The 23360-nt window shown below is 42.4% G+C and overlaps 1 protein-coding gene across 1 annotated transcript in view; it reads left to right on the top strand.

Annotated features, from left to right (window-relative positions):
* Positions 1 to 23360, top strand: part of Grm7 (glutamate metabotropic receptor 7) — a 567359-nt gene that overhangs the window by 474119 nt on the left and 69880 nt on the right. The gene's annotated exons all lie outside the window — the stretch shown is intronic.

The raw sequence follows: 23360 nt of genomic DNA on the forward strand, positions 1-23360 counted from the left end.
CAGGCTCTGAGTTCAGGCCCTGGCATTGCTCACACGTGTGTTTGTAGGTCTTAAAAACCAAGCAGGTTGGATAAAATAAGAGAATAGCAATCCCCAAGCTTAAAAGCCTAGACTTGTTGGTGAATGGTACTTGAGTTTAAATATGCTATAAACTCCCCACTTAAACCCAACCCAGTGTAACCTTTCAAGTTGTTTTACTATGGCATTATTCACAGTAAGAAGGGATGATTGAGTACAAAGCGATCTGATATACCTAAATTAAATCTTTCTATTGATTCACCAATTCTTGCATAAGAATTTGGGGTAGGTAAATGGGGTACCTGTGTTGCAGGTGGATGTATCTAGGATGGCACTTATTCACATGGTGGTGAGCTTTCTGCTTCTTCTCAGAAGAGTGTGAGTTACCCACTGCACATACACCCAGTAGAGCTGGGGAGCGTAGAGAAAGCTTGGTTGTCATCTACCCAAGGCTAGATGGATCTAAATCTGGCTAGATGGATACTAATCCCAGTAAGCCATTTGCTCAACTTTCTCACCAGGACAGACAGAGGAGATCAACAGACTGTGGAACTTGGAGGTGTATAAGAGTCAGATATATTAGAGTCAAAGTTAGTTGCTTCTAATACGTTGGTCCAAGATAAAGCTAATAGGCCAAGCCTAATAGGCATCTCCCCACATAAATAAGTGCTCATTTTTAAATGCAATTAGTGTATGTTTAGGTGTAGTTTTGCCTTCTGTGCCAACTGGGCATACACAGTTAACTTTTACACTCATCTAGCCAGTTATAGGTTATTTGTTTATCTGTTTTAAAGGCAGCTTCTCCTATTTAGTCCAGGCTGACCTTAAGACTTAACCTCATGATCCTCCTTGCCTTGACCTTCCAAGGCATCTCTGCGCCTGGCCTGCCTATAAATGGAGCCTTGTCATTAGGGTATGATGTTGGGACATTGAGAATCCATCTACTTTCAAATTACTTTGGACCAGTCTCCCAAAAGTTCAGTCCCCAATGGGAAAATCAAGATTGAAGTAAGGATGTCTAGGAATATTCGGGAGACTAGTCTCTCAGAATTAGCGGAATGAGGCTTTTTAAATTTTTACCTCTGCTCTCAGCGTTTTATCTACATGATGTAGTGACATCCAGTTGCTTTTTTCCAACAAAAATGATGTTGTTTACCAAGACTGTGTGATTCAGAAGCTGCAAGCTTGGGCTCTATTTCCTTCATGTGAATATTTCATGAGACCACGCACGATTCTAAAACTAAGGAAAGTGAATGACTCCAGATTATGGTTTTAGTCATCGAAAGTCTTTAGAGGAAGTTCTTCTAAAATCCATGTTCAATGATCAGAGCACGCTCCTCACGGGATTGCTCAAATTCATAATGCATGTTTATTGCCTGTGAAGCCAACTTGAATTTCATTTTATTTCTTCTATCTGTCCCTGGGCCAAGGGAATAGTAAAATGTATGAGTTCGGAGAATGAAATGCAATGGAGACCAGAATGAAATTCTTGCAGGCCACGTGGAAGCCCATGCAGATGACTGTGTTGTTAAAGTGCACAGCGCCCCCTGCAGTAGGTGAAGGGCACAAACTCTCTCCTGTGCATTTATGCTTGGTGATCTAGAAGATAGGGAATGATAGTCACTAAGGTTTTAAGGAGGAGTCTTGTAATGTGTGTTTGAGTCTCTGTCTCCATCAAGTTCATTTCTAGCTGCTTCTACTTATGACCGTGGGTCTTTCCAGGAAGACTCACCTGTAACTTTCTCAGTGAAAAGTCCAATGACACAAGGCTTCAGGGATTCCATTTGCTGACTGAGGTCATTCTAGGAGACATTTTCTCCTAGAACTCCTTGAACTGCCAGGATTGAACTGTGGGAAAGAATTAAGTTGTCTCTAAGTGGTACGTGTTTGACCCCAGAGTTTTAGAAAACCGACTTACTTTCTTTGTAGACTATTCTTGTGTGTGTGTGTGTGTGTGTGTGTGTGTGTGTGTGTGTGTGTGTGCAGAATGCAGGCTTGAACTCAGGTGAGGACGCTGTCCCTTAGTCCCTTAGTTGTTGTTTGTTTGTTTGTTTGTTTCACTCAAAGCTGGCACTCTAACAGTTGAGCCATAGTTTCACTTCTGGCTTTTTTGGTGGTTAATTGGTGATAAGAGTCTCACAGACTCCTTCCTGGGCTGATTTTGAACCATGATCCTCATATCTCAGCCTCCTGAGTAGCTAGGATTGTATATGAGCCACCACTGGCCGGCTTCTTTATAGACTCTTAATGGGTTAGAATGCTTTACATGATTAGTTGTCATAAGTGAGTAAAGGTATAAAATTGGCAAATTGGATAATATGCAATGAAAATGCATGTCCACAGATGATAGGCCTGTGCCTAGAGAAATAAGAGGGACTGATTGAAAAATAACCACTTCCTCTATGTACAGTTGATGGGACTTCAAATGCAAAAAAGAAGCAAATGCCAAGACAGAGAAAGAGAAGGAGGCACAAGGCATGCTTGCCAAACTGGCCGTATACAGAATCACAGGCTTCCCATTTTTGTTTCTGTTTAACAGTGTAACTTCCTGAAATGGAAAATTTTCATTGCAACAGAGACTAAAAAACAACCTGCAGTAAATTCAGTGATAACTATTTACTGCTTCAGAAAATTCAACCCATTTTCATTCTGCAAGGGATACCTTTGTGCAATTTTGGTGTTTGAACTTCTTGGAATACAAAGAGTGGTTACACAAGATTCTAATTATCTCACAAAGTATCAGTCCCCACAAAGATTATTTTTTATCTTGTTAGGGAGAATGCAAAGGGCCATGGGTTATCTTTTCTGATCACTGTTTAACGGAGTTCGAGAATGAGGGCCTTGCGACAGGACTAGAGATAAAAGTGTAAAGCTCTGTCCAGAAGAGAATTATTCTAGGTTTCAGGAATTTCATATAGGCAAGGGCAATGGTGTAGGAAAACTATAAAAATACTAAAGTAACACCCTCAGAGAAACCAGCTGGTTTCCTGAATTGAGATACTATGCCATTATTCTATCTTAACACTATCTGTTGAAGGATTGGATTGCTTCCTCTCAAAAAGCAAAGACAAGGTTTGTCGATACACCTAATAAGAGAGTTATGCATACAAGAAGACACATGCTTGAAGCGGTGACTCTGTGACCAGTGGATCCATTTATATAGCACTTCTATGCCGGTCTGTATCTAGAGAACTTTCTAGGAGAGCTGGTACAGTCATGGGAAGCTTGAGAACATATTGGAATACCGGACAAGTATATGCACAGCCACAGTACTAGGAGATGATACCCCTTAATGATAGGGTAGCTGTCTTGGTTTGTGTAAGTACTCTCTATGATGTTTGCCTAATAAGGAAATTGCCCCTTCCTGCATCTCAGCATGGGTCCTGAGCATTAAGTGACCCAGGACTGTCTGTACATAGTTTCTCATAGGTGAGCAGGAAGATAAACTTTACCCAATGTGACCTGCACAGGGAAAGTAGAGCTTACTACCCTAGGCCTGGAATCTGGGGTCTCAGCTGTATTCTTTTGGGTTTGTCATGCAGTTGTTTGGCTATAGAAAAGGTGAGAAGGAGAAAAGGGAAAGGTTGACACAACCAAGGGTCAGAAACATTTGCTGGGAAGGAATAAGAGTTCCAAGGAAGAAGAGTTTTGCTAACATGGTACCCACAACCCTCTCCCACACATATGAGAATGGAGCTAAGTGTTTTACAAAAATCAAATAGCATGATGTAGGGTTGTTTTTTTAAAAATCTTATTCCCCTGGAGCATCAGTGCACAAAATGATAAAATTCGGGCAACTGATAGCAAATCTCTGTGCATCTCAAAACTATGTCCATTATAATCTCCTGGGGAGTAGGTTTACTAGATAAGTACATGTCTGCCTACCCCACAGAATTATGGGAGAACCCTAGGGGGCAAAGGAGTATAAATACTTTAACAGGTGTGTTGGAAGATTACCATTTGTAGCCAACTATATGTTTTTCTCACATGCTTATATTATTCTTTGTTCTGATTAACCCCCTCTATTCTCCTTTCCCATCCCCCTGCCTATTATATATATTTTTTTAATATTTAAACTCTTTTCTTCCTGTCCAGAGAATCAATCTTCTATATATTTCTTTCATATGTACTTGTGGACCTCTTTAGAATAAATGAATTCTTGTGCCAAACAAAGATGAGAAAGACATTAGCCAGGAACAAAGATAAGCCCAAGGATTTTTTTAAAATCTAGTGAAATACCAAGGACTTGAACCCTAGACTTTCAAAACCAGGGTAAAGGCTTGGGCCTCAGGACCATGTATGAGAGACAGGTAAGAAATGTTTCCCAAGAAATAGAAACAGATGTCACAAACCCCTTTATCTTCTACACATAAGAGACAGCTCCCTCAGATATGAGCCGCAAGCCTGCTGAAACAAATATAGGACTCAGAAATCTCAGACCAAAAAAAAAAAAAAAAAGGCAGACATTACTAATCAATAATGACACACTTCTTGGGAACCGATGTGTGGTCTTGAAATCATTCTCAATACAGTCTTAGGGCTGGAGAGAATGTGAAATCTATGTGCCATGTCTGATTTAATATTAACTCCAACAAATGACACTTGATACGTCCTTCCAAGCAGCTGTTCACACTCAGAGTAAGACAATCAGAGACTGAATTAATTATGAAGATTAATCTACTGGGTCAGGATTGCTGCCTTATTGCTACTCAGGAGGCTGAGATCTGAGAACTGCAATTTGAAGCCAGCCCCATCAGGAAAGGCCATGAGACTCTTATCTCCAGTTAACCAGCACAAAGCCAGACGTAGAGATATGTGGCTCTCATAGCAGAGCACGTGTGTTTAGTGAAAAAGGCAAGCACGAGCTTGAAGCCCTGAATTCAAGACTCAATACCATCAGGAGAGAGAGAGAAGAAAAAGTGACAAGTAACTGGAATTAACACGCAGAGGCTGTCACATGACAGTCAGGTGAACAGCTATCATATATTTAAGAAAATAAGGCAGTTTTTTTAATCTCACCTCCTGAGGAAAGGGGGTACGCATGTACATGCATCCTTGTATGTGTGAAGTAGTATGATTGCACAAGTCACATGGCCTCATTTTAGGAGCCAATTTTGAATCAGTGCGAACCCCACCTCTTTCCAATGGGACGGGCCAAGCTCACGGCTGTGAGCTGAAATCCCCCTTGGCCTTTCTTCAGAGGAAAGGCTCCTCACACACACACACACACACACACACACACACACACACACACACACACACACACACACGCTGAGTTGTGCAAGGTCAGCTCTCGGGTGCAGTTCCTCTTGCTCTCTGCCCTCCTGGACTTGCCAGTCTCCCCAACCAAGGGGTGACACGGTCACACGTAGCCCGAACCACGTTATTAGAGGGCTTTCTCTCCTCAAGGTCCACCAGAGTTTATAAATAAAGGAGCACGGGGCATCTGGGAATGGAAATTTCAGGAAGAGCACCCAGAGGCTGAGCGAGGGTGAGAAGCAACTGGAGGTAAGACAGCAACGTTGAAGTTTCTATCCATCTATGGTAATCGACTGACACAAGAGGACACCTTGAAGATAGCCTGAGGGATCTGAGAAGAAAGAGAAGGCCTGAAAGCTATTTTGAACTTTTCCTGCAGGAAAAGACTATGTGACTAGACTCTGCGGGATCTAGCCTTTTTGTGTCAAATTATTTGTTTTGAAATTTTATATAGATATACACACAAATATGTATGAATATATTATATGTAAGATGAAACTTTTAATTCACTCTTGATGTTTAAAGATAATATTGTTCACTATTTAATCTTTACTCTAGTAAACAATCAAGTAGAGAAAGAGGTTGTTCCCTACAGACCACTGATTGTCAGAAACTGTGTTACAATTTCTATTTCAGCACACACACACACACACACACACACACACACATTTTAAACAGAAGTCCTTATTTCCTCATCTGGAGTGGTTCATGAGAACCTTGACCTTGTTTCTCAGCACAGCAGAGAGATATGTTCCAACGTGTACTTTACTGAGGACCTGCGCACGCAGGCTGATCCCAGCATCTGTGCTGGGTGCTGCGGTCTTGCCTCTGCTTTAGCTTTTGTCTGTTCAGATTTATTCCAGCAGTGTCTGTAGCCCTCCTCCTGCCGGTGGGCTGCTGTGGCCTTCCTGGGAGTCCAGCCAGGGCTCTGAAGCTGACTGTTTGCAGGTCTGGTGTGTGGCAATGTCCAGGGCCGGCAGTTTATCCTCTCCCCGTGATGCCCCGGTTCATTTCGGGAGTCGTCACGTAGGATAATTGCCGTCCTCACAGCTCAGTCCCTCGTGTCTCCAGATAGCTAGTTCAGCAGGTAAGAAGCCGAGAGCCTATGCAAAACTCAGCAGAGCTGGAAGTATATGGACATAGCTCAGTGCGTTCAGACAAAGGCTCCAGCCATCCGAGGACGGAACAGAGCTGCTCAGGAAAAGCAAGGCCTGCTGAAAGGAAACTTCAATGGGAGACCTTGAACCCCCCTCCCCGCCCCCTGGGAAGCACCCCTCTGAGCCCAATTTTCCAGTGAGGTGTCTTTCAGCTTGACAAGTCAGTCATGAGGAAAACCAGCCACCCGGATCCAGGAAGCGTCCTCCAGCTAGAATGACAATAATGAGACAAGGCTTTGTGCTTGAGTTTGTCCCGGGGTAGCAAGAGACGACCTTTGATTTTCTAAAAGAACACGAGGCATCGGGACAGAGTCTAGCTTGCTGGTGAGCAGTCAGGGGTCCTGACACTACCAAGGCTCTAGGCCAGGGGACCGGCCCATCTAGTTCCTCTCCAAGACCTCATTGTCCAATGGCCTTCCTCTAGATCTGAAACTTCCCTCTTGCCATCTCCTCCTGACCACCATCCATGGTTATAAGAACCTAGTCAGTCTACCCTGGGGATGTGTGTGGTGATTCCTGGACAGGTTGGATGGCGAATGCATGGTGAGGAAGCACCAAGAAGAAACCGCATCAAGAGTATTTATGTAGTCAGTGATAGTGACTCCAGACACTGAGGGCTGGAGGGAAATAGAGTCCTCGGGAAAAGACAGAGCCAGGTGGGGGTGGGGGGTGACACGCAATAGACACAACAAGTCAGGGCCTCCAGGAGCTCCCTGGACATGTCCAGTGTCCCTCTACCCGAAAGACGGTCTTTGCACATGGGGGTGAGGGCCGTGGAGATGGGTAGGTGGACAGGGAGAGCTCCTCATGGAAATCCCAGGTGCCTGTTTCGACCGTTCATCTCCCTGATCTTCTGCTTTCGACTTGGATGTGAGCTCCCTTAAGTGATTTATCACTTGCCAAGGACTAATTTTGCTTCCCAAGAAGCCTGATTTAGGTATGATCCGTTCTCCACACCTGGGAGATTCTGGCTAACAGACCCCGAAGCCCTGGATCAGTTCATAGTGATGGTTTCCGCAGGGCAGACCACATTGTCAGCCTGCCTCCTCTCTGCCTCTGACTCCATCCGTGCCGTTGTGCCAGGATGGCGGCTGCCTGGCCTCGGACCAAATACCACACGAACAGGGTGGTTCGCTTTAACCCGGCGGTTAGCCATCATCTTTCTCGGTTTGGTTTGGTTTGAATGTTTTTATTTTTTTCAAGTAGTTGTGCAAAGGAGTTGCCGTTCAGCAAAGCAGTTTGTGAATACAGTGCCGCCCAGCCCTTCCGCTCCCTCGCTTGTCTTAGTTTTTAGGTTATGTATTGAAGTTCTTTTGCCATTTAACAAAGCAAACGTATGTGTCCCTTGCATCTCGATCTGTGTCATCCTTCAGTATCTTTATTCCCCATTGACACGTCTTCCCTCATAGTTCTCAATTCTTTGTTAGACAGATAGTGAATTCTTGCCTGTATTCTCCCTACTTTCCCCTTGACCCTCCTTCCCCCTCCTGCAAGCCCATTTCCTGGTACTTAACTTTGTTGGGCTCTGACTTAGTCTTAGAATGATACTGTTTGCACCGTCCATTGCATCCATTCTATTTCAGCTAATTCATTTGTGAGGGCTTAGCACCTATTTTGTTTACTTCTAGACCATTTCTCTTTGTTTGCTGTTCTGACTTTCCCTATGTAGAAGTACCTGCCATATTTTTGTGTGTGTGTATTGAAGTACATTTAACTTCTAGGTGAAGAGTGACCCATTGTGAGGTAAAGATTTACATACTCTTTTTTTTATTGTGAAAATACTGTACAGAGGGGTTACAATTACATGGGCAAGATAATGAGTACATTTCTTATCAAGCATTGTAGCCTCCTCCTTTGTTTCCCCTTTCCATCCTCCCCCCCTTTGCCCCCACCCAATCCTCCCCAGACCCCACCTCCCCCCCCCTGCACTAAAGTTGTAAAGTTTGTTTTGACATAACGACTTGTACATCTCATTGTTGCAATGGGTCCACCTGTATCTCTATTTAAACGATTTGTTTTTCCCCTTCCCCTCCACAAATTATACCGACATCAAATACAGTGAAAGCAGGGGTTATACTGCAGGGGAGGGACATGCAAAGCAACAAAAAAAATCTTATAAATGTGTTAGAAACAATCATATGAAAGAAAAAAAAACATTTGAATACATATCTTAGGGTTCATTTCCCTAACATCAACTTACCTGACCTTTTCTGCTTGTCTCAGGCATATACTAGATATTGCAAATAAGGGAAACCATGGAACCTATGTTTCTTTGGGCCTGGCTTACTTCACTTAATATAATTTTTTTCCAAACCTTTCCATTAAGATTTACATACTCTTTAACTTATTTTTCTCTGTATCCTCCTTGGGCGGGCAGAGGAAAGACAAAATACTTTTTAAGTCATGGATACCTTTGTGTTAGTTTCTTAGTCGGATCATTGCATGCTTACAGTATAGTAGGGAACGAGCACAGGGAGGGAGGGAATTGTCACCCATTCCTACGAAGCAAAAACTGACAAACAGCAGAGAGGCGAACAGTGGACGCAAATCTCTGAACTGCAAAGTTTGCCCATGAGCATATTGTATTCCAGGGTTATGAGTTGTGAGCAGGAGATTGTTTAACAAACACACTGAATTTCAGACCCTCATAAAGAACTTTAGGAAATGGAAATGTCACTGCTGTGTTCTGTTTTTGGAAGCCAGCTTCCCAGGGCAGCTGTTCTAGAAAGAAGCTGTAAGGCAACCAACCGTTCATGGTGACAAAGACTCAGCTATCAGCTACAACAGTCCTGGTGTCTGGGTCAGTCCTCTGGGGTTCAAGATGGACAAGTGCCTCCCTCCTGCGTCTGAGCTCCATCGCACCTCATTCAAACCACAGCTCTGCTGGTAGCCATGAGTACGGTGTGATCGGAGGCCTTCCATTGCACTAGGCTGGTTGGTTGAGGCCCCAAAACATCCCATAATGATATTCTGCTTTGTCTTCTAGGGCCTCCCTCTAGGGCTAGATATTCCAGGAGAGGTTTTTTTTTTTTTTTGTCACAGTTAACTTTTAGTCTAGTTCTTTGGAGAATTTTAGCATAGTTACCATCTAACCATCTACCTCTTTCACAGGGGTCACTCTTAAGAATCTGTATTTCATGTATGCAGGTACTGGAGCTTGAGGATGCTGTTGCTTAGGTTTGGGGCTCAAGGCTGGGGCTCTACTACTTGTGCCACAGCTCCACTTTCAGCTTTTTATTTATTTATTTATTTTGCTGGCTAGTTGGTACTAAGAGTCTCAGAGACTTTCCTGCCCAGGCTAGCCTCAAACCATGATCTTCAGATCTCAGCCTCCTTACTGGCTGAGATGAGAGCTGTGAGCCATCAGCACCTAGCAAGAATCGTTTTTAAGTGCCCATCCTGTGCTCCGCCATCTGAGCAGCCAGGAATCATCTAATCCCTTTGAACAAGCCTTCTAGCATCTTCCTGCTCTTACTGCTACCCTCACCCTCCTGCCACTATGACTTTAGAGCCATATATACACTTCCTTTGAGCCCATGGGACTTCCAGCCACCCACTAGGTCCTCTCCAGGGGCTGCTTGCTTTTGTAAACGCGTTTATGGAACACTGCCATGCTCATGCTTTTCCTGTGCATTGCCTTTACCTGTCAAGGGCTGGGCCTTGCATGGTCCTGTGGCTGCTTTCATATTGCAGAGTGGATGACCGTGGCCCAGATCACAAGGTCTACAACACTGAAAATATTTTGTATCAAGTAGGCTTCTGGACAAATCAGTTTGCTGGGTCTGCCTCAGGTGGCACAGACCCTTCCTGTCTTTCAAGCTTTTGTCTGTTCAAGCATTTGTTTCCTACTCTATTTGCTTTCAATGACTTCACTTCAGTTTTGCTATGTTCATTCTGATCTGAATGAACCAGGGCCATCTCTTTTTGCTCAAGGATTAGTGTTCTATTACTTGAGCTATATTGCACTTCCACTTTTTTTTTTGGCTTCAAACTGGGATCTTCAGATCTCAGCCTCCTGAGTAGCTGGGATTACGGGTGTGCGCCACCGGTGCCTGGCCTGGCAGATGAGTAACTTTTTAATTGGTAGCACCATTTACTTATTTTATTGGTTTTCTTTTCTTTTCTGTGTTTCTGGCAGCTCAGGTGCCTTCTCACCAGTCCTCACGAAGTGTGGATCTCTGGGTAGAGCAGAGCGGGACTTCTGTTGAATCTCACTTCTTTTCCCCTTGGTTTCTTCTTTTTTGGATCATTTTCTTTAACCAGTTTCAAGAAGCTAGCTTGGTTTGACAGTGCTTAACACGCCCAGTTCTCATAGCAAAGACTCTACCTCAGAACTTGTCAGTTTATAGCAAGGTGATCTGGGACTTCCTGCATTGTTGTAGGACTGGCTAGGTGCCACTCGAGGAAGGTTAGCTCCTTGATGGGACCATAGGTCCACTTTTCTCACCCATTCCTATAAATGTGTCCAAAGGACACCCATGCTGCTTTTAAAGCCCAGAGAAGAGGACCCCAGTCATTACCTATCCTCTTTCTTCTTATGTTCAACATCATGGTGAGTGACTACCAGATGGTAGTTCCCACTAAAAATAAGAGAGTTGTTACACTTCTAGGAATTTAGGATGAGAAAGAGTTTGGAAACATTCCAAAGGTGGAAAGATAAGAAAATCCATCTCATTCCCAATGTCTAACCAAAGGGAGCTGGTGAAATGCCTTGTAGAACACAGTGTGGTGATGCACTGGAGTTGGAGGCTTACTGAACTATAGAGGGAAACTCTCTCTCTCTCTGTCTCTCTCTCTCTCTCTCTCTCTCTCTCTCTCTCTCTCTGTCTCTCTCTCTGTCTCTCTGTCTCTCTCTGTCTCTCTCTGTCTCTCTCTCTCTCTCTCTCTCTGTTATACATACACAAAATCCAAAATAAGTGTCTTGTATTTCCATATGACTTACTCCCTGGAATGATTTTTCAATAATGTCACCAGTTGTGCAGCCCACAATGCCAATGGTCAAACATTCTTGGAGCATCTGTCAGTAAGCTGAAGACCTCTGTATTCTTTCAGTAAAACTCCACATCAGATTGCAAAGAGGAACTCGTGTCACTCTTGTCTTCAGATGAGAAAGAGCCTCGTGCACGTTCCTCAGAGCAGCCCTATGGAGATTAAGTGGCATTCCTTGGAGTGTGGGGTCAGTGTCTGCCCAAGTGGTCATTTCGTATACCTTAGTCAAGTTGATCTTCTCCTACCTCAGTTCTCTTATTGGTAAACTGAGTCTAGGACAGCACTGAGACCTGCTGAGCTAACCTATTTTGTGTGTCCAGTGAACATAGAAGTGCATGATTGTATGTATACATGTACTAACATAGTTGTGCATCTAGAGGAAGCCAATACAAGCAAATAAATGTCCCAGCCCACACACTGTGTGTCCCAGACACACAGGCTTGAAATACACAAATGAGAAATAAAAGGACATAAGACAGTAACAAATCATGTGGGAATCAGTAAGGAGAGGAAGTGGCAGGGTGGGGTGCCGTCTCTGCCACTGGGAACGAGTATTTACAAATGGTTTCACTGAGTATGCATGTTACAAAGACAGAAAGAAGCAAACCATGAGGAGGCCATGGAGGCCACTGTGAGCAAGGAGGAGAGGAGAGGAGATGGATGTAGATGCGCAGGGACCAGGCCTCCCTGCAGCACACATGGAACCCAATGGGATGAGCCAGAGACCCACTCAAGGGCTGTGTTTGAAGTCACAAGATGATCCTAGATCTAGAAAGAGTTGACTGTACATATGAACTCTGTAGAAAGTCCTCAGAAGTGTGCCTGCGTCCAAGTAATTGCTCAGCACATAGTAGAAATTTTTATTGGTAATATTAGGTATTTTTACTTGTAATATTAACTTGATCATCTTGTAGCTTTGAACATACTTTTTAAAATTGCATCAGGGAAGAATAGATGCTTTAAACACACACACACACACACACACACACACACACACACACACACACTCACACACATACAAACCAAGCTGGATGCTGATGGCTCATACCTGTAAATCTAGCTACTCAGGAGACTGTGATCTGAAGATTGAAGTTCATAGCCAGCCTGGGCAGACCAATCCATGAGATTCTTATTTGCAATTAGTCAGCATAAAAAAAATGACAGAAGTAGAGCTGTGGTTCAAGTAGTAGAGCGCTAACCTTGAGGAAGAATACTAAGGGACAGTGTCTAGGCCCTGAGTTCAAGTCCTAGTACCAGCACAAAAACTAACTAAATAAGTAAAAATTTAAAACACAGTGATAACGAAAGATGAAAAGAACACAGGAGATGTGGGATAGGTCAGCTAGGAGCTCTCATTTTTTAGACAGGGGGGTTTTGGGAGGGTGTTTTTGAGGAGGTAGCCTTTAATGAACAATCTACAAGGAAGTAGGTGGTAGTGGAAACAGCCCAGGGACTGGTATGTTCAGAAGAACAAGAAAGTTGGAGAAGCAGAAGGGGATGGATGGACGTGAGGGACTGCTGGGGGATTTGAAGTGGGTGCTGAGCAGGAACAATAGAAGGCTTTGGAGACTGACTTACATTTGCAACTAAACACTGGACTGCTTGTAAGGAGCAGAGTCCAGAGCAACACAAGGTAGGGCCAGAGAAATCAGACAGAAGGCCCTAGGCACCTGTCCATTCGCTAGGGCTGCAGGAATTATACCATTGACACCATCCACAGAAAGAATAAATGCACGAATAAAAGTGATTTACTCACAAAATAAAGCACCTCAACTTTTCTACCTTTAGAGAACTTATAGTACCAAATCAATTACTTAGGAAGAGGCCTTGTGGTTTCCAGAGAAGAGAGTCTATGTACAATGTTCCCCAGGCTTCCTGACCCTGGTCCTTTCCTCCGGTCTTTCAAAAAGAGGTGGCTATTTCAGATACCACCTCCATGCCCAGGGGTTACCTAGGGTGCTTCCCAGATGGGTTTCTGGGCTTCTCTCTCCCTCTTTCCCTGCCTCCCTCTCTTCCTCCCTTCCTTCCTTGATGTACTCGGCTGCTATGAATGTAGATTAAAATATAAGGCCTTTGGGGCCGTGTCTTACCTAAACCCAGTGCCTGGGCTGTTTACATAGACTGTACCAACAATGTGACTAGAGTTGTTCAGCACATCACCTCTACAAGTGTAGGACCATTACTGTGCTCAGCATTCAGAATAAAGAAGACAGAAACATGGTATTTTCCACTTACCAGGCAGCCAGGTTATAGTGATTACCCTTGCCTTGGCTTGCTAATGAGTTCATTTGTTTATGCATATCCTTTATGAAAATATGAAACCGGGCTGGGATGACAGAGGCTCTCCACATGGAAAGCCTCCAAACCTGTCTCTTCGACAGGCTTCTGGCAGTCCTGGCTCTGGAAAGCCATCAGAAGCATTTCAGATCAAAGCAGGTAACAGAGGTGAGCTGCCGCCAGGGCTGATGGGAAATTCCAGATGCACCTCTGAGCACCATCTGGGCTTCTGCAGAAACATCTGCCTGCACCCCTCCCAGCCCAGGGCCCTACCACCCAGAGCAAGATGAGATCCACCGTGTGCGGGAAGATGGCAGATGGCTGATCCCAGACCTCTCATGGGGTTAAAAGCAGCACAATGTATAGAAGGAGGGCTAGAGCCGCCCCTGTTTCTGGCCTTTCCTTTCTGAGTGTGTGTGTGTGTGTGTTTCTCTCAAGGTCCATGTTTGTTCCTTTGGTCCTTTTACATCCTCTATTATCTTCTTTGTGCAAAGACATGGTCCTTTTGGTCAATTCATGGGTGGAGTCAATATGCATTTGCAAATATCTCTTTGTAATGGTCAGGTCCCTGCCTGGCCCTCAGGGAAGGCCCATTGCATCGGCAAGGAAGTTTAGTGTTGTCAGGAAACACAGGTAGCCAGTGACTGAAATGGCCAGGCAGTGATGGACACTCTGGGAAACAGTGAATGTCTGGATGACAAGTACTTACTCTCCTGGTCTGGCACGTGATGCGGGCTTCTGGGAGGAGGGGAAATGCTGGCTGAATTAGTGATGAGAACATGGGGCAATGTCATCTGTCAGTCTCATTCACACATCTCCCTTTCCTTTTCGGGCAGGTACTTGTTAGCGTTAGAACCATCTGGAGCTGGATAAATGCTTTCACACAGCTGTTGTTGGCTGGTCTGGAGAGGTGGGTGATGAGACATGATGCACATGAAGTTTCCGGTGCTCCCTTTGCTTCTTGGTGTGTGTCCTTGGTTGTTTGTTCTATTACCTTCATGAGGATGAGACTTGCAAAGTATGTTGTTTTCTAGAACCGGGGTTTGGCCCTAAAAGTTAGAAACTGGCCAAGAACTGGTGTTTCATGCCTCTAATCCTAGCTTCTCAGGATCTGAGGATTATGGTTTGAAGCCGGCTAGCCTGGAGGTATGGCTCAAGTGGTAGAGCACCAGCCTTGAAAGAAAAACTTAAGGAACAGCACCCTGGCCCTGAGATCAAATGCTGGCAGTCGTGAAGAACAGAGGAGATCTGGGAGAGGAAGCAGCAAAGTTTACACATAGTAAATGAGGCAATGGGGTCTTGTGGGAATGAGCAGAGACCCTTTATATATCTGAATGAGTCAGTCTGTCCCTTTTCATCCCATCTCCTGGTCTCCTCAATAGGAAGAAAAAGGGATAGCTCCACTGCCAGGATGGCTAAAGTGAAAAATTGTCCTTGACCATGTGCATGAGTTTCCTAGAATGTAGTACAATTTCCATGCACATCAAGACATCCCAAGGCTCTCCAGATTCTGTCTTCGGTCATCTGCTATCTCTCCCAGATGGGTTCCACTGAGCTTTCGAACCAGGAGGGGAGAGTGCAGTGATCATGCAACGTCTGGCCAATGTTGGTGTCAGTCACTCAGTGGGTCAGGACAGGCCAGGGTATGATGCAGAAGCTCATGCCTTGCATCTCATTGGCTGATGACCAGGTCAAGTTTGGCTGTGGCTAGCAAGCTTTCTCAGTCTTCTGCCTGAGCTATCTGTAGGTTGCAGGAGCAGGGAAGGGGTTAAGGGAGCCTTGGTGAAGCAGGGGAAGGGAGGTCACTTCTGATAAGCAGAATCCCATCTCTAGTATGAGCTGTCACCAACCAACCATTATCTGTTGAGGATCCAGGCAGGCTCGGCTTGTGTATTCTAGCCATGTAGACAACATTCTCATTGGCAAAGGCACACCTTCTCCAACTCCTATAAAATGCCAAGACACTTTCTCTGGAGCATTTCTAATAGCAGGAAAGTGATCTGTTCCTTGTGAGCTTTGATTTTCAAGGGTCTTTCTTGACATTGTCTTTTAACAAGACATTAAATAAAGTAAGACTTTTTTCTTAATCCTCGGAACAATTGTAAAATTAATTGTCAAAAACATTGTGACTTTTCCCTAAGCTTCTGAAAATCCTCCTCTCAGTTCTGCATTTAATGAAGCATGTTTCAAAGAGGCTTCCATCCAGCACTTTCTGACAGGGCAGAGAGTTTCCCACATGATCAGGAGGGGGAAAATGCATTTTGGTCACTGAAATGATTGCTAATTGCTTTGGGTGGATTAAAATTTGACACATGAATCTATCTTGCCACAAGAATGGAAAACTTGGTTATAATGACATTATCTAGAGTTGCCAAGGTCAAGAATGTCAGATTTAAATCTTTGCCTTTAATTTCTATCAAGAAATTTTATTCTACTTATTTGAGAATGGATACTCTTTTTTAAAGGGGGTAACTGTTTTGAGCTCTATTTTAAATATGAGGCCCTTGTCTGATGTATGGCTATACAAATCTCCCATTTTTCTGTGGGCTTTCTATTTATCTTGCTAGCTATGTCCTTTGTCATACAGAAACCCTTTAGTTTGGTACAATTTACTTTATCCAGTCCTTCTTTGACTTGTTGTGATTCTTGATCTTAGGAAGTTACAATCCAGGCCTAGGAGCCCTAGTATTTCCCCTATCCCTTCCTGAAATATTGTTATGGTATCTGGCTTTGCATTTAGGTCTTTGATTTATTTAGAATAGGTTCTTGTGCAGGGTGATATAGAAGAATCTAGTTTTGCCAGGTGCAGGTGGCTCATGCCTGTAATCCTAGCTACTCAGGAGGCTGAGATCTGTGAATGTGGTTCAAAGCCAGCCTGGGCAGGAAAGTCTGTGAGAATCTTATCCCCAATTAACCATCAGAAAGCTGGAAGTGCCACTGTGTGTCAAGTGGCAGAGAGCTGAAGAACTGAGGGACAAAGTTTAAGCCCAAAGCCCAAAAATAAATAAATAAATAAATAAATAAGAATATAGTTTCAGGGTTTTATATGTGTATAGCCAGTTCTGCTAGTGGCATTTACTGAAGAAGCTGTCTTTCTTCCATCCTGTGTTTTTGTCACCCTTTTCAAATATTAGGTGGCTACAGGTGCACAGGTTTATTTCTGGGTCTTCTATTCTGTCTTTGGGCCTATTCTTTTTCCAGTACCAAGCTGTTTTTATTATTATGGCTTTGTAATAGAGTTTGAAGTTTGGAGTTTGGTATTGATATTCTTCTAATACTGCTCTTCTTGCTAAAGATTTTTTTTTTTGCTATTAAGGGGATTTTATTATTCCATATGAATGTTTGGATTGCTTTCTCTATATCACTGACGAATGTTGTTGGGATTTTGATGGGTATTACATTAAAGTTGTAATTTGCTGTGGGTAATATTGCCATTTTCACAATGTTAACCTTCCAATCCAGTAACATGGAAGTTTTTTTTTCCTTTTTCTTTTCTTTTCTTTTTTTTTTTTTTTATCAATCGTGGGACTTGAACTCTGGGTCTGGGCGCTGTCCCTGTGCTCTTCAGCTCAAGGTAAGCACTCTACTGATCGAGGCACAGCACCATTTCCGGTTTTCTAGTAGTTTATTCGAGATCAGAGTCTCACAGACTTTCCTACCTGGGCTGGTTTTGAACCGTGATCCTCAGATCTCAGCCTCCTGAGTAGCTAGGATTACAGGCGTGAGCCACCGGCACCTGGCTTTCCTTTTTCTTAAACTGCTTTAATTTCCTTTTTCAGATTTTTAAAGTTTTTTTAATAGAGATTCTTCATATCTTGGATTAAGTTAATTCCTAGGTTTGTTTTTGTTTTCAGCTAATACAAATGAAGTTGCTTTCCCGATTTCACTCTTCTCACTGTTGGCATAGAGAAAAGCTACTGATTTTTGTGGGGCAATTTTGTATCCTGCTACTTTGCCAAAGTTTCAGATCAGCTCAAGTAACTTGGGAGAGGAATCTATAGGGTTCATTAAATACAGGGTCATGTCATCTGCAAAGAGGGAGAATTTTACTTCTTTCACTATTTGGATCCCTTTTGTATGTTTCTCTTGCCTCATTGCTCTAGCTAGGACTTCCAATATTACATTGAAGAGGGGCGAAGAGAGGAAATACCCTTGGTTTCTTCCTGACTTTAACAGGAAATGTTTTTAATTTTTCACCATTAAGTATTATGGTGGCTGTAGGTTTGTCATATATATTGTCACATATTATATTGAGGATGCCTAGCTTCTCCAGAGCTTCTATCATAAAGGGGTATTGAATCTTGTCAGATGCTTTTTCTGCATCTATTGAGATGATCATAAGAAACAATAACCCAATTAATAAATGGATTAAAGACTTAAAGACTTCTTGAAAGAAGAAGTAAGCATTACCAATATACACATGAAGAAATGTTCAACATCCCTAGCTATAAATGTAAATCAAAACAACATTAAAATTACACCTCACTAAAGTTAGAGTAGCTAATAACAAGAAAACTAACAATAACAGATGCTGGCAAGAATGTGGCCAAAGGGGAACATTATTACACTGTTGGTGCAGCCACTCTGGAAAGCAGTATGGAGGTTCCTCAAAACACCAAATATAGAGCTTCCCTGTGACCCAGAAGTTCTACTCATGGGAATTTATCCAATACACAACAAACAAGGCCACACTAAAGATACCAGCACAACCATGTTCACTGCAGCATTATTTACCATTGTCAAGATATGGAATCAACCCAGATACCCCACAGTCAATGAACCTGTCAAGTACATGTGGTATATATACACAATGGAATTCTATGCTTCCATCAGAAAGAATACTATTGTGCCATTCATAAGGAAATGGAAAGAAGTGGAAAAAATCATATTAAGTGAACTTAGCCAGACCCAAAGAAGCATAGATTGCATGGTTTCCCTCATGTGTATAACTAGAATGTGCCTATAAATCTACAATTAAACACACTGGATGGTTAAAAGACAAAAAATATCCATGGACATGGTAAACTATACAGGACTCTAGACAGTGAGATCAAAGGAGGATATTCTTAGGAAAGGATCATAAAAGCTCAATAGCTATGGGCATATGCTCAAATAAAATGATGCTTATAAAAAATAACCCCAAAAAATGGAAAAAAGAGAGTTTTTGTTACTTTGCTTCTTATTTGTTTGCTTTTATTTTCTCTTTCATTGCTGTTTTTGATTTCTTTTGCTTTGTATGTAAGTTTATCTGTTTTGATGAGGGTAAGAGGGAACACAGAAATGTTGGGACAAATGCAGCAGTAATATTCACTAGGCACCATGTTGAAAATGAACTGTAACTTGTGGAAGAGAGGGCCAGGAAGGAAAAATTGGGAGAAAATAAGGTAAAAAGTGGCACTGTTCCAAAAGAAATGTACTCATTACCTGACTTATATAAATGTAACTCTTCTGTATATCACCTTTACAATAACAATAAAATAAAGTAAAAGTTCAAAAAAATGGAAACTTGGGCTTAAAGGGACTACCTAGAAGCCTGTTAACAGTCTGACTTAATTTCAGGAGCCATATGTAAATTATGTTTCCCACAATGCATTATGAGCCCTTGATATCTTTACATATGGGCTCTTCCATTACTTTTAGAAGTCCTTCTTGACCATTCTTTATTCTAAAATTAATGTTTGCCATGTAAAATTCAGTACTGTGAATTTTAAATATCTTTGAGTTAGTCTGTTTCTTTTCATGAAATTAAAATACATTTATTTTGCCCTTGTTATGTTGTCTCTGCAGTGAGGTTCAGAAAACCACTTGATGATATATTATGAATATGTTTTTAAACTTGAGTCCCTGTGTCTTGTAGATGAGGGTTGAAGTCATGGTCCTTGATACATTAGCATTATGTTTTCTTCATTAATATCTCCTTTGTGAGTTCCAGCAGGAGGAGCTTGAGTCTGCCTTTCTTTCTAACAAAGTTTTGTTGTTATTGTAAAGATGATATGCAGAGGAGTTACAGTTACATAACTCAGGTAATGAATATATTTCTTCTTGAACAGTGTCGCCTCTTGCCTCATTTTCTCAGTTTTCCCCTCCTGGCTCCCCTTTCCAACAAGTTGTATGCTTCATTTTCAACATGGTGTCTAGCCTAATGAGTATTACTGCTATAGTTATTCACCCTTTGTCCCACCATTTCTGTGTTTCCCCTTACCCTCTCCAAAAATGGATAAACTTACATATGAAGCAAAGGGTACAGAAATCAGAAGCAGCAATGAAAGAGAAAATAAAAGCAAACAAACAAGAAGCAAAGTAACAAAAAAACCCTCTTTTTTTTCCATTTCTTGGAGTTCATTTTTATAAGCATCATTTTATTTGAGCATATGCCCATAGCTATTGAGCTTTTATGATCCTTTCCTAAGAATATCCTCCTTTGATCTCACTGTCTAGAGTCCTGTATAGTTTATCATGTCCAAGGGTATTTTTTGTCTTTTACCATCCAGTATGTTTACTTGTAGATTTATAGGCACATTCTAGTTACACACATGAGGGAAACCATGCAATCTATATTTCCTTGGGTCTGGCTTAGTTCATTTAATATGATTTTTTCCACTTCTTTCCATTTCCTTATGAATGGTGCAATAGTATTCTTTCTGATGGAAGCATAGAATTCCATTGTGTATATATACCACATGTACTTGACAGGTTCATTGACTGTGGGGTATCTGGGTTGATTCCATATCTTGACAATGGTAAATAATGCTGCAGTGAACATGGTTGTGCTGGTATCTTTAGTGTGGCCTTGTTTGTTGTGTATTGGGTAAATGCCCAGGAGTGGACTTGCTGGGTCATAGGGAACCTCCATACTGCTCTCCAGAGTGGTTGAACAAGTTTACATTCCCACCAACAGTGCACTAGAATTCCTTTTTGGTCACATCCCCACCAGCATTTGTTATTGTTAGTTTTCTTGATAATGGCCACTCTAACATGGTGAGCATAATCTCAATATTGTTTTGATCTGCATTTCTTTTATGGCCAGAGATATTGAACATCTTTTCATGTGTTTATTGGCCATTCTTACTTCTTCTGAGAGATCTCTCTTTACATCTTTAGCTCATTTATTATGCGGGTTGTTTTTTTCTTTATTTGGGGGGCTTTACTTGGGGGGTTAATTTTTTGAGCTCTTAGTATATTTTATATATTTCATATATATTTTATATATATGAAGCTTTTGCCTGATGCATAACTAGTAAAACTCTTCTCCCCTCCTATGGGCTATTTTTCTTGCTAGCTATGTCCTTTGCCATAGAGAAACTCTTCAGTTCAGGCTGGGAAGGTGGCTCAGTGGTAGAGCGCTTGCCTTGCATGCATAAGGCCCTGGGCTCGATTCCTCAGCACCACATTAGCAGGAAAAAAAGCCAGAATTGGCACTGTGGCTCAAGTGGTAGAGCGCTAGCCTTGAGGTGAAGAGCTGAGGGACAGTGCCCAGGCCCAGAGTTCAGGCCCCATTATGGGACCTAAAAAAAAAGAAGAAAAAAAAAAAAGAAATTCTTCACTTCGATTCAATCCTCTTTATCCAGTCTTCCTTTGATTTGTTTTGATTCTGGATCTTTATTTTACTTTTGTTTCCCCTACTTCTTCCTATAGTATCTTCATGGTATCTGGCCTTATATTAGAGTCTTGATCCACTTAGAATTGATTCTGGTGCAGGATGATATATAAGGCTCTAGTTTCAGCTTTCTGTGTGTATAGCTTTCTGTTTAGAGATTGATTTGAGCCTGCTTCAGTATCCAGAGAGAGAGAGAGACAGAGAGAGAGAGACAGAGAGAGAGACACAGAGAGAGAGAGCGTTGTTAGCTCCATAGCCAGCAAAGTTTATGAAACTATTTCAAGTATGAGCACTCAGGAAGTCAGATGAAAACAACCCACATGGGATCTTAGTCCCTACAGTCCAGGTGAGCCAGTGACAGCCTGAAACCCTAGGGTTCTGAGGAAAGCTACTTCTTAACTCCTGTGGTTTCAAAAGAATGGGTGGAATTCTGGGTTCTCAGGCCCATACATGTATGGTTAGGGGTTCTGCAACCCGAAAACAAAGATTGCTGGACCCCTTTGAAAACGGGTGATATAACTCCCTACTTATTCACGACCTCAGCAACAACCTACAGAGCACATTGCTTAACCCCCTACATGCATGCATCTAGAGTACCTTCCAGTTTCGATGCCCTGTGACTGGACTTTCTCTTCTAAGAGACATTTATGAAAAATGTCACATCTACAAAACATCTGACGTGTTGAAGTTTTCACTAAAGCTACAGCTGCTACCATGTAGAACTTCCATCCCCAGGAACAGAATCCATTTCTTAATGGGGTGCTGGTGGCTCATGCCTGGCTTCCTTGCTGCTCAATAGGCTGAGATCTGAGGATTGTGGTTTGAAACCAGTCCAAAAAAGGAAAGGCTGTGAAACTCTTATCACCAATTAACCACCCAGTACTCATAAGTGGAGCTGTGGCTCAAGTAGTAGAACACGAGCCTTGAGCACAAAAGCGCAGGGATAGCATACAGGCCCTGAGTTTAAGCCCTAGTATCCCCCACAAAAGCATTCTATAGCTCTATAGATCAACTGCTAAAAGGCACACAATGGCACCATGATTTTTTGTGCTTCTTATTGTGTGTGTGTGTGTGTGTGTTTTTCCAGTGGATGCTTAAAAATCAATTTATTTTTATTCTGGTATGTATCAGGGGTATAGTGTTTGTTAGGATGAAAAAGGCAATTTTAATTTAGCAGGAAATGGATTTTCTTTATCACAGAGCAACATAGACTAAATGAGAGACGTAGCAGATAAAATTCCCATTCCAGATCCCAGGGGTTGAGGTGAGGAGATGGGGTTGGCAGGGGGACAAGTTTAGATTTGGATAATTCTGCTTGAATTTCTCCTTAGAGATCTTAGTTGTCAATAAAAGCTCTTGGTGAGCAAGGCAAATGACCCATTCTGCATGTTCTGTTGATCTGGGTGATTTGAAGCAGCAGACTAGAGAGAAATAGAATCCCAGGACTAGGGCTCTGGCAGGCTCTGCCACTACCTCCCTATGTACCCTTCTTCTCCCTTCCCGGGCCTCAGTTTCCTCATCCATAAAATGGCTCTTAATCTATGATTTGAGAATGCAGGTTAAGTTTGCAATCATTTTAGAATATAAAGGAATTCATGGTAACTGATTTGATGAGCTTAAAACAATGCCTTTCCAAAATTGCATGTGATGTCCGGGACTTGTATACAAGAATACCACCATACTGGTGGTATTCTAGATGATTAGTATGTGATTTCCTTACTACAGAAAGGGGGCTGATGGATGGATAGATGAAAGGAGGCTACCCTTGTCTCCCATTACAATGCCTTTCATATCCCTATCTGCTCTCTCTGATCCAGCCACACTAGCTGCACTACTGCTCCTTATACTTGCTGTATTGTCCTTTGATGGAATCTTTGCACATATTAAAATCCCAGAGAAATAGTCACATCACATTGTACCAGATGTGACTCTCCCAAGATAACATCAATTATCATTATTACTGTGACATGACACTGACCATTGAACCTGTTGCCACCATTCAGAATCATATGCATATAATACCACATTTTTTGTGTGCCAGTACTGGCTCTTGAACTCAGGAC

The sequence above is a fragment of the Dipodomys spectabilis genome, unplaced genomic scaffold (assembly GCF_019054845.1).
Source record: "Dipodomys spectabilis isolate Male_0828 unplaced genomic scaffold, ASM1905484v1 ptg000054l, whole genome shotgun sequence".
NCBI lineage: Eukaryota > Metazoa > Chordata > Mammalia > Rodentia > Heteromyidae > Dipodomys > Dipodomys spectabilis.